The following is a 16,157-nucleotide window of genomic DNA, read 5'->3' as shown; positions in this document are numbered from 1 at the left end:
GCGCAAGTACGTTGTTGGTCCATCCACACTAAGGAAAATGATGTGCATGCTCATAGACAAGTTGGAAAAAGGAGCCCAAGCAGTGTACCTAGATGCTATGGAGGAAAGGTTCAGATTTCCAGTGGATGTCACAGCAAAACACATGGACACTCTCAAGGATTACCAATGTTGGAATCAATATGTCATTGTTGATCAGCATGAGGTTGTTGAGCAGTTGGACTTCTATGTTTATCTAAGTTTGAATGATGTCTAGTTTGGCTTGTCCAAGCCATTGTTCATGTGGGTACATGTGCATTGTAATGTTGAGTCATGTCAAGTGCAAGTCAAGTGTCAAGAGTGGATGTAATAGCCATAGAGTAGGAGAAGAGTCATGAGGATAGTTGAATGGTCACAAAGGGGAATGTCAATGGTCACCCCACCCTTCTCTATAAATAGTCCCTCATAACTCATTGTATAGGCTTTTGGTCAGCCAATCTTCTACTAAGACAATTTTAAAGACGGCTTGGCTAGTATGTAATGCACCTTGGCTTCTCCATTGCACAGAGGTAGTATATCTCTTTGGAGGAGCAGGTAGATGTGGTTGTAATGTTCCACTTTTGGGGCTAGTAGGATTACATGGATTTATTGTATGATTGTGACTTACACTTCTTTATATAATAAGAGCTAGCACATTTTCATGCACATGTTGTTATTGTAGTTGGACTACTTCAGTTTCTTTAATGATATGTTTTGTTTAACTTATGTACTTGCGTATGAGCTTATTCACATGAAATTATATGAATCTTGTTGTTAATGTGTTGCATATGTTTTTAATGTTACCACCATCCATGTCGATTGCTCTACCGGTCATCAGACAGACCTTTCACTTGAACCTTTCTATAACAATCGTCACACTCATCTCAGACTAATATGTGAGTGGTATACATGTTATCTTACCGTGTATGATGTGACTGCCACATCCGAGTGAATTGATACACGGGAATTTGTGCATGTCCTTTGTGTTGTGTGTTCCTAGCCGAGTTGGGACTGATCCCTTTCAACCTGGAACTCACCTTCACCTCCTTCCCCCTTTGAAATGTTGTGACCCCTCATACGCCTTCCTTGTCTCACTGCATCAGTCACACCTTTGCTACTGACAGAGTTATTCTACTTGCCTCTGTGCAACACCGTGGTCAAGGCATTACCTTAAAACCCACTGCTGGGACTCCCACACCAAACACTCTGAGGTCTAATTGGGACTTCTTACTGAGGAGCTCCCCTTGATATGTTGGCGAGTCCAGCACCGAAAACATTTCTAGTGCGAGAAGGAGGGCCTAATGACAAGGAGTGTCCTCTCATCCAATTTTGAACCTTTACATATCTTTCATGGAGTCTTGCATTCTTCTTCCCCCAAGGTGTTTTTCGAATCGTGAAGAAGTCTCCATCTCGGGGAAGCTTTTTGATCTCTTGTCCACTCAGACATGTGATGGTGAAGGAAAAGTGGCCTGGCCTGAGCACTTAGATAACTTTCTTTCCATGATTCATGAGGAAGATGATTTTTTTGATGAATAGGCCGGTTTTCTACTTGCATACACACTCCACGAATCTCCATTTCGTTGGGTGCTCGGCCTACCAGCTGACACTATGCACTCATTTGAGCACTTTTGTGATCTTATCGAAGCGAGGTTCTATCATTTGATCCAAACCATCTTGACCTGAAACTGTTACAACAATGGAGGGCTCCGCATGAATCCATTATTGGTTTTTGGCAGCGTTTCCGTGACTTGCAGTTTCAAGCTCTGAGGAGCGAGATGAAGTTTGCTTATCTTTGGGACTAGTTCGAGTATTTCCTTAAGAAATATGCCCATCCCAAGAGGAATCTTGATATCAAGCCTCAATCAACATTATTCATTTATGGAACTGCACAATCTCATGTGGGAGCGGGCACTATCTCAACTGACTGTCCACCTCCCTCTCATTCCACAGCTCCACCACTTCTTAGTGATGCTGAGGATCATGCTCACACACCTGTTCATCCTTCACACTCTCCCAACATCACTCCACTCAATTTTCATGCAGATGTGGTTGTGAGTCCTTTTGAGCTCTCATATGCATTCTTTTCTTTGACCTTCGTCTTTGTACTTAGGTGTTCCTCTGGATGATGTTGTCTTGTGTTCATCCATTCTAGACTCTTCACTTGTTGTGAACAAGGAACAGCCCACCGATGGAGTTGGTGTTGCACAACCAACATGCGTTATCATTCATGAGGTGTATGAGTGTGAGCTTGAACATAAATACTTAGTGAAGGATGAATCCCTTTCATCTCAGCCCCCTTTGTTCTTTCCTAACCTCTTTGGGGAACCTGCCATCCATGATTTTGCATGTGTGTCTTCATCCATGGGTGCACCCATTGTTGATCATTTGCAAGAATGACCAGATGTTAGTCCATAATTTGACAATGGAGAGGATAATTTATTCATTAAAGATCCACTTAATCCTTCATCTATCTTTTCTGGAAACATAGAGGATGAGTTTGTACCCTTTTCATCTACCCCTTTATTTGATTCATCCGATCATGAGGATGCCAAAGAATTCATTGTTTTTTTCTGATCATGTCAGTCGTGATCCACTTGCTTCCAATTTTGATCATGATCATGAATCTATCGCAGTTGATCTTTTGAAGCCACTAGTGTATGGTGATCTACCTGATGATGAAGTTGAGGCACCCAAGACTATGGAGACACTTCAGCCTAAGATGATGGTTATGTCAGGCCCTCGCGCTCTTGGGGTTAGTCTCACTTCTGATCATGAAACTGTTCAATCACCCAAGGCTCCTCATCACTCATCTGTATGTATTGAAGATCCATCTCACTCATAGATCACACTTCCTCCACTTGAACTACATGATCCCATTTCTCATGCACTTGAGGAGTGTTACATTGCAAGCACTCGTTCATGACGCAAGCTATCTTTGTTTATTTTGTTTTCTTACATGTCATAGTCTAGAGTGTGCTTATTCTTCAAAGTTTCATGTAGTGTCACACAACACTATGAGAAGTCCACAGACTGTTTTTTATGCACTTGCACTGACTTATGTCATGTGGGCACTTTGAAACATGGAGTGTGGTTGTCTTTATTGTTTTATCTTTCTTGCTTGCTGGTTCACACCACTGGGTTTCTCACGGACCAAGATTTCACCAACATGGGTCTACCAATGCGCCGGTGGTTACATTGGAAGTATCACTTCACGTGATTAGGCCCATGCACTGTTAAGGTAGGAGTATGAGTAGTGTTTGCTTTCAATTTTTTTCTTGCATTCTTGTTTGCTTATATGCTTTGTTTGCATGTTTGTTTACTTGCTTGTTTACTTACCTGCTTTGCTTTCACTTTAGCTTTTGCTTTTTCTTTTCTTTGATGTTGGTTGGTTGGTTTGTTTCATTTGTAGGTTAGCCTTGCATGAAACCATGTATGACACTTGAAGCGAGTTGGGCAAAGTACAAGACGACTTGTACAGCTATCACTACTTCGTTATCTGCCATCTTACCTCTGTATGATGAGCTCGTTACTCTTGGTTCATGATACGTCGAAGGAAAATACGTATTGTTCGAAGTGAACCTTGGTCTAAACACAACTCTTGCGCGCTAACTAGTGTCAGCTTCTCTAGTCGATTTTTTTTGGGTTAACCCTTGTTGGCTTAGTCGAGTAGAGTAAGGTGAGGGGGAAAACCTTAACATGAACATCGGAGGTATGATAAACTAATTCTCTATTGGAACAACCTCCTTTTTTCTCAATAATTCGGGATCCATATTCCACCTCTGAAATGAATAACTGCCATGCAAAGTGAAAATGAAAAATCAAAAGTAAGAAAAAAAGTCAAAATGAAAAATAAATAACGCAAAAGAAGAGAAATGCTTCCTATGCAGGGAGGTGATGCAAGTAACTCTGCCGGGGTACTGACCAGGATCACTGGGAGTGGAGCCATGCTTGTGTTCCTATGTGACTCCATCGGGGTACTATCTAGGCGTGCTGACAGTGGAGCAACGCTAGAGATGAAACTAAGACTTTGATGACTATACTGCTTGTGCACGTATATACCCCTCAACCCCAATCAAAACAATTATGTTTCCTTGGCTTGTAATGTGTGTCAATCAATCAAGGGCTTGGCAGATGATACATCTTACAATCAAGTTAGTGTGAAACCAAGATGAGCTAAGAACTAAAAAATACTTCTGGAGCTGTTAGACTTGATTTTCACAAACAAGGTCTATGCAGAGAGCTGGAGTTCTACCAGTGTGTCGCCAAGTGTTGTAGCAACTACAACCACCCTCAAAAATTTTTCCTTAGCCTCTTTTGGATCCTCCCTACCAACCTTACACATCACTTTCTCTTACTTCGTCAAGTACTCAAGCTTTAGTGTTTTCCTCACTCAAAGGTATCTTGTCAATCACAGTTGATCAGTTCCCCTCACAGGTTGCTTACTCGGCGTTGGTCCAACTGTAGGCTGAGCAGCTTCACCTTGAAAATTTTGCATTTCTAGAGGGAAACCAGCCTTCCCTCCAAGAATTGCGCAATCCTCTCTGATAGCCTATTGGACTCCAAGATTGCACAATCCTACCAGCCAACCCTCCTAGTAGGATTTGTGTAAATTTTCGTAGTAGCAGGTTGTTCAGCCCAGGATTTCCGCAAATTTGGGAAGCAGTCAGCTGATCTATCCTGAAATTATGCAAAACTACCAGGCAGTCAGCCTAGCTCTCAGCCAGGAACACACATTTTTCCAAAGCAATTGAGCACTTGCATGCATGGACAGTCTGGTTGACTAGTTCCTAGATTTGTGGCATGCGCGTCATGAGAACAAACTTATTTACTCGAATGTATTATAGCTAACTCATTCACATCAATCTTGGAGCTCTAACATCCCAAAACACTTCCATGACTCTTCGACACATTTGGCTTATCTATTCATGGGTAAGTGGGCTCAACTTGTCTTTTTCAGCATTTCTATCGCTTTTTGTATATTCGCTTGTGTGAGTGTTCTTTGCATGATTTATTTGAATTCTTGCTATCATTTACATAAATTCTAGCTTTTCTTAGCTCTATTTTAGTTTTTGTTGTTGTCACATGCGTGAAACTATTTTGCATGGACGTTTGCCCAACCGATGAACTTACTCACCCACATGCATGTTGATCTATCTGTTGATTCTCTCATTCATATTTTGCACGCATTGTTAATCACTTATGCTATCACTTAGTGTCACCATGCATTTCATTGTCTTACTTGCTTTCAGTTTCCTGTTGGCGAGTTAGGCCAATATTGGCCCGGGCTTTACCTTCACTTAGGCTACATTGCACAATCCGGGGAAGGAAGGCTCACCTTCCTCTCCAGATTTGCACATTCTTGACCAGCAATACCCTCCAGGACTGTTTTGTGCATTTCTAGAGGACAATGGTTGCTTGGCCCAAAAAATTGTGTAAATTTGTCCCTGTGCCAGTAGACCTTCCTAGCTTGAATTGCACATTGTGCAATCCCAGCAGCTAGCTGCCTTACTGGTTTGTGCATTTCGCAGATCCAGTAGCCAGTCCAGCCTCCCAGACAACCTAGACTACCTTTTGCATAGTTCTGGTAGCCAGTCACCCAGCCTCCCTATGAAATTCGTGTATTCTCGCTCATCAGTTCCCCAGGTATGTGATGTGTCCTTCCCTGGATTTGCATTGTTTTAACTAACACATTTCTTGCCATGCATGCTACTTGTTTCCAAATATTTTAGGTGTTCATCTATCTCAATGGCTTCCAAGAGGACAGGATCTTAGGACACTGATGGTATTGCAGCTAGAGTAGCAGTTGAGTAGGTTTCCTTTAATCTGCTGATCTACGAAGATACGAAGTTGTATCTAGATAAAGACATCAAAATGAAGTGGAAAGAGGTGAATGAAACATTCATAGGTACTTTTGGGGAAGACCTTGAATACTGTCAGGTGTACATGAACATTCATAAGTCTAGCTTGTACTAGATTACATGCAGATACCCCGCATTCCCATGCACATACATGATTCACTGGATCGTTTCTCACACTGACCCCTAGACGATGAACTTGAGAAGTGTTAGTGGGATGAAGCGTGCAACCTTTTAGGCACGAGATTATGATGAGATGTATCAAATGAATGAGCACATGACTGTCATGACTCCTCCATTTAGCTTGCACAACAACAGAGCTCACTCTAGAGACATTCTGAAGGATTGGGTAAAGGAGCTAGCTCATTTCAGGATGACACCTAATCAAATCTATAAGATGAAGATATTGAGGAAGGCATACCAATTATTCGCATGTCGACCAATTGGCCAGGCAAGCACTGATACCTTCCCTTAGAGTTAGGTGATCACATTAGACTAAATGGCTAGAGAAGGAAGACCATGCAACTGGTCCAGCATATTGGCTCATCAGCTGAAGGAGCAGGTCACAAAGGCTCAACAGTCACCCGAAGGCATGCATGTAGAAATTTACATGTTCGCCTACATTCTAGATGCAGTCTATGCCCAACATGGGTTCCTGAGCTTGGAGTGGGCATGGTCACTGGCGAAGATAGTTGTGAACATGTATTTCAAGATGTTGTCCGAATGTAGCTTTAGAGGAGTGATCATACAGCTATCCAACCATTTTTTCACCCAAGTATATACGTTGATATTCGAATAGGATCCACCCTGCATGTCATAGGAAGTGATGAAGGCATTTCTAGGCGTTGCAGATTGGTATGCCCCACCATTCGGCACATTCGTCTGAGTGTTCAGTATGAAGAATTCTCTGCATGTTCTGCCAAAGTCCGCTTTAGACGTGCTTGTCACGCCAGAAGTAGCATACCACATCTCAGTAGGATTGACAGCTAGACTAGAATGGAAGAAGAAGGCACCTTGGCCTGCTCTTCCATTGTGGATTGTGTTATATGAGATCCAAAGTATCAAGAAAGTGGACGTCAAAGTAGAGCATATTAGGAAGTATCCTTTCGATCTTCGAAGATTCAACTCGTATGATGCACATTGCATTGTGAAGGATCATTGCGCGAGAGTTTAGTTCAACTGGATCCATGAAGCATATCATTGGGCTGAGGAGGACTCATTGAGATACTATTGTAATTCCTCCAGACCCAATGAATAGGTTGCCCTCACGGTAGAGTGGTTAGAAAAGTAGCATGAAGCAGCACCACAATGAGCACTAATAGTAGTAGCAACAACAGCAAAGGCAGCAGAGCCAAGCATACCTATGTGCGACAAAGGGAAGAGGAAGATTATCGACCGCATGGAGGAGGAGAACAGATGCATGTTTCGAGTAGATCCACTTGTAGAACAAGTAGCTATGGCTATTCATGAAAAGAGGCAGCAGTGCGACAAGAGAATCGCGTGAAGGCAGAGGGATAAGAAGAGAATTGGAGAAGGAGAGAAGGAGTTGCACGAGCTAATGGAGCAACTCCGGAAAGACCAAGAGCTGCACCAACAAAAGCATTAAGCGCAACAACAAAAGATTCAACAGAGGGAACATCACATGCAAACAGATGAAGCAACGCCCATACAAGTAGTTGATTCATCTGAACAGATGGCATCAGGCGAACAGGGTGAACCATTGCAGGGGCAAGACTTTGCTCATGAGATAGAATAGGTGCTTTAACAGTTGGATGCAGACATGGAGCAGCAGGAGTTGAAGCAGGATACCAACCTCATGCCCCACTACAAATAGGTCGACTCACCCACTTCATTACATCTCGATGATTAGCAAGTCTTGAATGACCATGGAGGCACTGAGATCCTTGGTGGTCAACTAGAAGCAGATATGCACAACATCAACATTGATGAATCTCATCACAGAGTTGTGCAGTCTTAGAGAGTACTAACTCTGGCGGACCAAACATCCCCTACGCAATTTTATTTACAAGTGATCGTGACTGATGTGCACAAGCATCCAACTTCTTTGGCCGATGCAACTAGAGTGTATGTCGAAGCCACTAGCTCATGTGTTCATTTTCTCATAGTTGAGAATGAGCGATTGGCGAAGGAACTATAGATGGCCAAGCAAGGGGGAGACTTGGTGACAATGTCTGCTTGAGCTGAACTAAAGAAGGCAATACTAGATGAATTATTGTCCTTGGACACAGTTATATGAGCATTGTACTCTAATTTTGGTACCATGCATCAAGCAGTCATTCATCTCCACAGATGGCAACAACAATGTGCGAGAATAACACACAGCTTAAAGGACATACATTATGTTGTTGATAACATGCAAGCATGGACGATGAAGTACAATGGAGCCCCACTTCACTTGCCAAAGATGATGAAGGCCAATGTGGTTGAGCTGCAGACACATATCCGGAGTTAGATCTGGAACTATGAAGACCTACTCGAACTCATCACTAGCATGCAGGATTCCCATGCATGAGTATTCAAAATCATGGAGGTTATAGTGCACACTCACGTGATCCCATCACTTGGGACCCTAACCCAGGTGAAGACCAAGAAGCAGGTCCAACGGGAGCCTTACTTGTAATTTGACGAGTTGATGTGCACAGCCACCAACACAGACTTGTCTCTCAGTGCAGACATCATGCGCAAGTACGTTGTTGGTCTGGGAACACTAAAGAAAATGATGTGCATGCTCACAGATGAGTTGGACAGAGGAGCCCGCGTAGTGTACCCAGATGCTATGGAGGTGTTGTGTTATACAAAACCCCCACCCCCCCCCCATTTCCATTTTTAAACTCTTAGTCTTAAAAAGCTAATTAAGAAATGGGTCCCCTTTAGAATATAAATAAAAGCAATAAACTTTTGAGTATAATAAATTTTCCATAGAGAGTCATATGAAAATTGCTTTTAGAGTATTTAGGACCTCTCATTTCAAATCACATTTCTTTAGAACCTGTGAACATCCATTTGGAGAGCTTGCGATGCGATCAAAGTCATAACAAAACACTCATCGCAAATTTTTATCAAGGAAAGCCATTTATACACACAATGTAATAAAACTATCACATCTTTCACAACATTAATCCCACAGAATGACTTAAAGCGGAATTGAAACTTTGCGATGCGATAAGGCTATCACAATGACATATTGTTGATTCATAGTGAAGCATCCAAAAAACTCCATTGAAATCTTGTGATGCGATAAGGCTATTGCAATCACATATCACTGATTCATAAGGAAGCATCCAATACACTGCATTGAAGAATCGTGATGCGATTTAATTATCGCATGTCGCGTTCTCGGTAAAACAAAGTGATAAATATTCTGAATACATACAGTAAAGAGATAAAGAAATTATAAAGAAATAATGTGATTTGCCAAGATTAAAGCCCACTGTCTCCCCATGCCAACTCAGCGCTCATCACCATCGCAACTATTCAAACAAACCTTTTGAGTGTGGCACTTGTAACTCCCGATTTGTGACACGCGATTATTACACAAATATTAAAATAATGCAATCGTTGATCGCAAATTACAGAGTCACGACACCTATTCTAAAAAGACTGTTACAAGTGTTATTTGGAAATATAGTGTCCACTCGGAGCTGCTAGTCCCACTAAGACTGGTAGCTATCTTAGAAAAAAACAAACTAAAACTACTTTCGCTTTCCTTTATGAGAAGTAGATAAGAGGGGAACAAAGGAAACCAAACTCAGTCTTGCGCTTGGTTCCTCTCCCTTCTGACAGATCCTTGCTGTTTTGCCTTCGTCTACCTAGCTTCAAAGAGCACCTGTGGAATCAAAGCAGCATAATACTATCGAAGAACATAGATCTACAATCATAAACACTATAGGACCAGATATATATTGACCACACAAATGCATATATCATCTAACATACAAGAATGTGGAGGAAAAATTGAATAGCTTTATTAATATCAAGAATAGCGAATAGGATTACAATCAATTGTTTAGAACCAGCGTCATCCTCCCAGCATGAAAGCCCTTCTTCACCTCATGAAAAGCTTAGATCACCCAACACTATGATATTACACCAAGAAACCAACAGCACTTCCTTACAAGATGCAAAATCCCAGCCTCTGGATCTCTGGGATGAGGGATCCATATATAGATGATTGCAGGGGGGTGAGTCAGCTTCTGGGATTTTGATTAGTGTCCTCTCTCTGATAGTTCTTGATTCCACTTGGAGATCGATGATCTCTACTCATCCCTAGGAGAATTCAGAGAGGTAAGTGTCACAGGAGAAGTTTCTGGAAGATTCCATGACGATCCACCTTGCAAAATGTCTCTTCCATTTGTCTACTCTCGCCCATCGCACCCTACAGAAGGGCTTTTCAGTATGCATTGCACCCTTTTTCACTGAGCAGGTGGGATTCATCACACCCTCTGCGCTAAGCAGTCTGTATGGTCCAGCTTTGACCAGTTCTGAGCAGTTTTTTGTGGAGAACTTCTGGGAGATGATGTAATCAGCTGACCTTGTTCTTTTATGGTGTGAAGCAACACTTTTAGGGACTTAGGAGCCCTTGGTTTATGGACATGTATGATTGGGGTTGCAGTGCCCAAAAATATCTATAACAGTTGCCTCGTAAAGCATGAGGTCATTAATCTTTTGATGTCGGGTGAAATGCTTTATCATGAGGATCCGAAGTTTTTTTGAGTTGGAAGGCGACCTGTAATAAGATACAATACAATACATTATCTTCATAATATTTTTCATGATCTAGCTAAGGCGGGCATTCCCATGCTCAGCTTTATAAATTCAATTCCATGTACATAAGACAGACAATCGTCTTTGTGGCAGACTGATGATTTTGATAGAGCCATCATCCTTTGATTCGGATGATCATCTTTGCTGCAATGGTGTACATTTAATGTCTTTATTTTCCTAAATATATCGTAGCCCATATGGATGAAACTAGATCCGGGGTCTTCAAACTCATCCAATCTTCACTCAGAGTACAAGTCGATCCATGTGAAAGATGTTCTAGAGTCGAACATGGAAAGACATCGCCTGATTACCAGCCAATGATGTAAGCTGTTAACAAGCGCGAGAGGAATCACCGATAATGATGATGACCCTGAATGTACTACAATACAATTCGCGTGCTGTGAAAAAGAACTTGGCATCGAACACCATGCAAAATCTTTCGGTCGAAGGCCATTGATGTAAACCTATCGCCGGAAGTGAGAAACTTGCCATTGAGGCATGCAAGCTTCAAAGTACTAAAAGGGTTGTCCCTAAGTCGACTTCTTGGATAATGAGTTGATGTCGACAAGAAGCAACCCGTCGTAGGAGGGCCTTAATGAATCCCACATCTACGACATGGAATGGAGTAAATTATTTTGGAGGTGAAAACGATCTGATGATACACGGTTCAGGGTGGCGGTCATGAAAGAATGGATTGTGAATGTATTGCAGCGGATGAGACACAGGCGAATTCTCTGAGCGACTTCTCTTGAACATACCAGCGACACTGACATGGATTGGTAGCGTTAACCCCAAATATGGATGGTGTGATGGACCAATGGTGATATGATGGGTGAATGGTGTTAGTGTCAGTCTTTCCAGCCTTCCTCCAGTGATCAAATATGCTCTTTCAAAGTGATTTTAAAGTGTCAAGGTCAAATTTTGTCACTTCAAAGAGTTTTCAAGCAAAATTTGGTCACTAGGCATTAGGTCTAGGGTTTGCCCAAATGTCAGTCCATGTCATCATTCAGCTGAGCCTATCATCATTCAGAGGGTTTTCATTATCATGTCAGTGTCTAATGAGTCATTTCACACCTTTTTCATGCTTCAGTTGCACCTAGGCAAGGTCATTTCCCTCTCCTAGGGTTTTGAAGGCAATTTCACTTGGATGGTCAAATCACCGGCAAAACTTGTTTCCTGATGTTCATACACCTTTCCCTATCCTTAAAGTACCTTATCAAACACTTCCCATCCCTTAGATCCGCCAAATTCCTCATTTTTGCACAAACCCTAGTTTCTAGCTACAACATGGCAATTTTCTAGGTTTGGCCTGTGTTTTGTCCTTTTCGACCCCTTCCCCTCACTCAATCTCTGAGATTCCACTTTCCCCTGCTTCCTAACATCCCTCCCCACTCCCAAAAATTTCCCCAAGAATTTAGAAGCCCTCTATCCCCTTCATTTCGCTCCATTTCGACAAAATTCCTTGCTTCACACATCGGGACAAGTCGCACTCAAATGATGTTCCAGAGCAATCAAAGATGAATTTTGCAAAACTGAGAGAGGATTTTGTCCACAACATGCCAAGGAAGAAAAGCCTCTTTCACTTTTTACACAGGTGTCATGGTTTGAGAGAAATGTCAAAAATACCGGTGAGAACAAAGGTGCTCCAAGGACAGTTGGCCAAAGCACAAAAACGAAGGAAAACGCCCGATCCACTCCAAACTTTGGCCAAAGCCTCTTTGACTCAGCATGGTACTTGATTGGGGACTCCCAGCCCAAATTTCAAGAAATTTGGAGAAAATTTTGTCATTTGTGAATTTTTTGTGCAATTTACAGGTTTTTCCCAAGAACTGGTCTCACCCCGGGTGAGACCAGTTTGAAGGGCTGCTCGGAATTTTGAAAACTTGGCATTTTTGGAAAGGGAATTCAAAAATAAAAATTACCAATACTTGGGAGAAGCCTGATTTTGAGTTTTGAGCCTCCAAAAGCTCAAAATACACCTAAAAAATGACTTTCTGCCCACTTTTTGAGTTGCAGAAAGTGACCTTGGGAGAAATGGTTTTTGAGGGGTCAAATCAACACCAAATTCAGAAATTCCACTTGGGATGGAAATTAGACAGGCCAAGCGTTCCAATGAGCCATCTTTCACCTGATTTGGACCAGTGGAACCCACTCAAAAACAGCTGTGAAGGGGCGCGACCAGAACTTCCAGGGGCGCGACCAGAACTTCCAGATTTGCCAGAATTGCCATTTTCGGTCAAAAAACACTGTTTTGACTATGGTTGACCATTTTTACTTGTAGATGATGGATGAATGTAATATTTTCATGGCACTTTGATAGGTTTTATCTTTCTTTACTCTTCTAGAAGCTTCTTTGATGTAAATAGTGAATAATTAATGCATGGATGAGTTAGCTAAGTAATAGAGGCAAGTTGTTGGGCTGCCTATTTTCTAGTTCTTAGTTTAGAATTAGTTCAAACTGCTCCTAGGAAGCTGAGCTCGACCCCTAGAGGTGGGGAAAGGAGTTAGATGGTCTAGGAGGTCTATATTATGCTCTCTCCTTCTCATTTTCATGGTTGGACTCTTGTGGGAGAAAGCATTATTGTGTATTGTACATCTACTTCTGCAATTTAAGGAAAGGAAGGCCAGGGTTTTGCAGACTTCATTGTGGATTCTTGTGGATCATTGTGTTGATGGTGTGTCTTCTAATTGTTACTGTAAGTTTGTTTATGTGTTACATCTCTCTTTCTTTGCTGCTAATTGAACAAGATGAAGTGATAAAGTTTGAATTCATGCATGCCATGCTCAGCTTTTAATTCTGTTCAATATCTATGTTTTCCACTGTTTAAAGAGGATTCAAAGTCCTTGTTTGCCCTCTTTAACCTCCTCTCTTTCTTCCCTGATCACTCATCCAAGCCAAAGGCATCAGCACAAGTTCCTACCTTGCCCCAAAGATCCCCCTGCAAAAACTGTGCTCAATCCCCGCACCCTGAATTGCACTCCCTCCAATTGCCACCAAAAAACCAAAAATCATTAAATCAACCCCCTTATCAATTTACTAGCCTAAAATCTTTATTATTAATTGGTCAGCCTAATCATATTGAAAGATCTATCGAATCTGACCCGAGAGAGCCTTCTCATACCTCGTAGGGCTAGCTACGAGGTGAAATGGTTTGATGTTGCCTTGAAGGTTTACCTTCTTCAGCCTAGGGTGAAATCTCAAGCGCTAACAAATGGAATAACCCAACCCGACTTGGATGTGGAGTGAAAGTGTCATGTTCAAGAGCGACTTGCTACCAATAAAGTTTCTTCAAGTTTTCTTCCCAATTTTTCCCCAGTCATTACTGACCAGTACCTCTTTATTTTTATCAAGCTTGAGGAGGATAACATATGCTTGTTCTATAATCTACCCTTCGGGCAAACCCATCTCTATGTTTTAATGAGCCTAGCGACAATGAAACTCGTTCTTGTCTGTATGGACAAATTTGTCGCTATTCGGTTTTAACGAGTTTAATGACAAAGATAACTTGGTCCTTTTAAATTTTAGAGAGTTTGAAAGGGACGTAAAGGAAACTCCAATAATCCTTTTTCATCATATAATCCCTTAAGTCCGAAAAAGTATAAAATAATATGAAAGGGATGATTTTTCAGTAATTTTAATGAGCCGAACAAAACAAGTGCTCGATCTTTTTGTGTAATAATCCATCAAGTCCAAAAATATTAAAATATAGAGGAGGGATAGCACTTTTGGTAGCTTTAACGAGCTGGAGAGGCCAATTTCTCAGCAATCTTTTCAAATTTTACGAGTCAGATGAAAAGAGCTTAAAGGAGACTCGTCTTTTGAGGAACGAGTGATAATTTCAGGTAGCAGCTAATTCCAGGTAAGGTTTGGAATTTTCCAATCACGGCAGTGTCACAAGGATGGCTAACAGGATCACTCATTGTAGTTGTTCCTCAAAAGGGGTAAACAATCAAATGGAGGTGAATGATTGGCTAAAACAGAGTGGAGGTGATGGTAAGAACACGACCAGGGCTCAAAAGCTGATGATAATGCATTCGCAATGGTTATTTACCGGGGATTGGTTCATTTTTTAATGAGCTTAAACTCTGGGGGAACGTTTGATCATTACTAAGGTTTAATTTTTAACGAACCTGAACTTCGCATAAAAACTACTTGTGATAATGGTCATTGACTACTTGATTTTACCGCTAACTACTTTGTTCCTCCAAAGGTTGTACCGCCTGTTCAATTGCTTCATCAAACAGATTAGAAATGAACCATATATGTTTGAAAAATGAGTTAAAACACTTATATTTTACTTGAATTACGTGAAAAGTAATTTAAAAGTGGTTTTTACCCCTCATTTTACCATTTCATTTGAACTTTGGTTTGTTGGAGCTCTGGAGGTGCTTTTCCCCCTTGATTTTCACCAGCTAATTCCGGGAGATTCTGTGGACGATTCTTGGTGCCATCTGGACCAGATAGGAGCTAAACCTGAGCTCTTTAGTTGCATTCCTTCCTTTTTGAATTCTAAGCATGTTTCTCTATTTTTCTGAGCCCCCAGGGTTTGAAAAATTCGCCCTGGCTCCATCGCAACCTTTCTATATTGAAAGGTGTGATGCATACTGGCTTGGACATTGGCCAGTCAGTATGCATCTCACCCAGTACACTGCTGGGGTGCTATGGGCGCGAGAAGGGAAACTTTTGCACTGTTTTCTCATGAAATTTTTGCCTATTTTTTGCCAAAGTAGGATCCTGACTCTTCTCTTGCTTGTTTGGCAGAGATTCATCGGAGCAAAATGGTTGTTACATGGCGAGAACGCGAGCATGAAGAAGAGGACATGGTTGCTTTACATGATCCAGTTATGGTAACTGCATTACAGAACTGTGGCATGTTCAAGTTTTTCCACATCTCTAGCATGAGGAAACAAATCAACTTATTGCAATATCTTCTCGATGCATGGGATCCTACCAACGAGGTGTTTCAGATCAGAGGCAAATCTATCCCCTTGACTGTCGTGGACATCTATTTTTTGACTGTTTTATCGAGGTGTGGTGCCCCTATTTCATTATCATGTTCCGCCCGTGGGGGCGAATCCCTGAGATATTATATTAGCCGGTATTGCAGAGAGGGATCTCAGCCGAGTAGGGACGGAAATATCAACATCCGATATGTCACTGACTGGTCCTTGAGGACCATTCTATTCACTTTTGCTAGACTGGCTGGTAGTGCGACTCTTCACGTGGCTAACAGGTCCTATATGCAGTATGCCTTGGAATGCCTTGAACCAAAGGTGTTCAACTGGTGTGATGCAGTACTCCTTGTGATGAAAGATCAACTGACCAAGGTAAAAAGAGGAAAACCCAAGAACTTTGGCTATGGTTCTATTTTGACCGCTTTCGCCTTGGAAAAGATCTCACTGATGTAGCCGCAGTACATTTCACTTGGCTTACCTCCACCGAATGAGCCACGGATGCAGAGATGGGTTGACCTTATGGCCCAACATGCTGGTCAGTCCCAG

The sequence above is a fragment of the Pinus tabuliformis genome, chromosome 5_2 (genome assembly GCF_031772625.1).
Source record: "Pinus tabuliformis cultivar Carrire ecotype Pingquan chromosome 5_2, CPIR1, whole genome shotgun sequence".
NCBI classification, from domain to species: Eukaryota; Viridiplantae; Streptophyta; class Pinopsida; order Pinales; family Pinaceae; genus Pinus; species Pinus tabuliformis.
The sequence above is the reverse complement of the archived record's forward strand: the minus strand, read 5'-3'. Positions refer to the sequence as shown.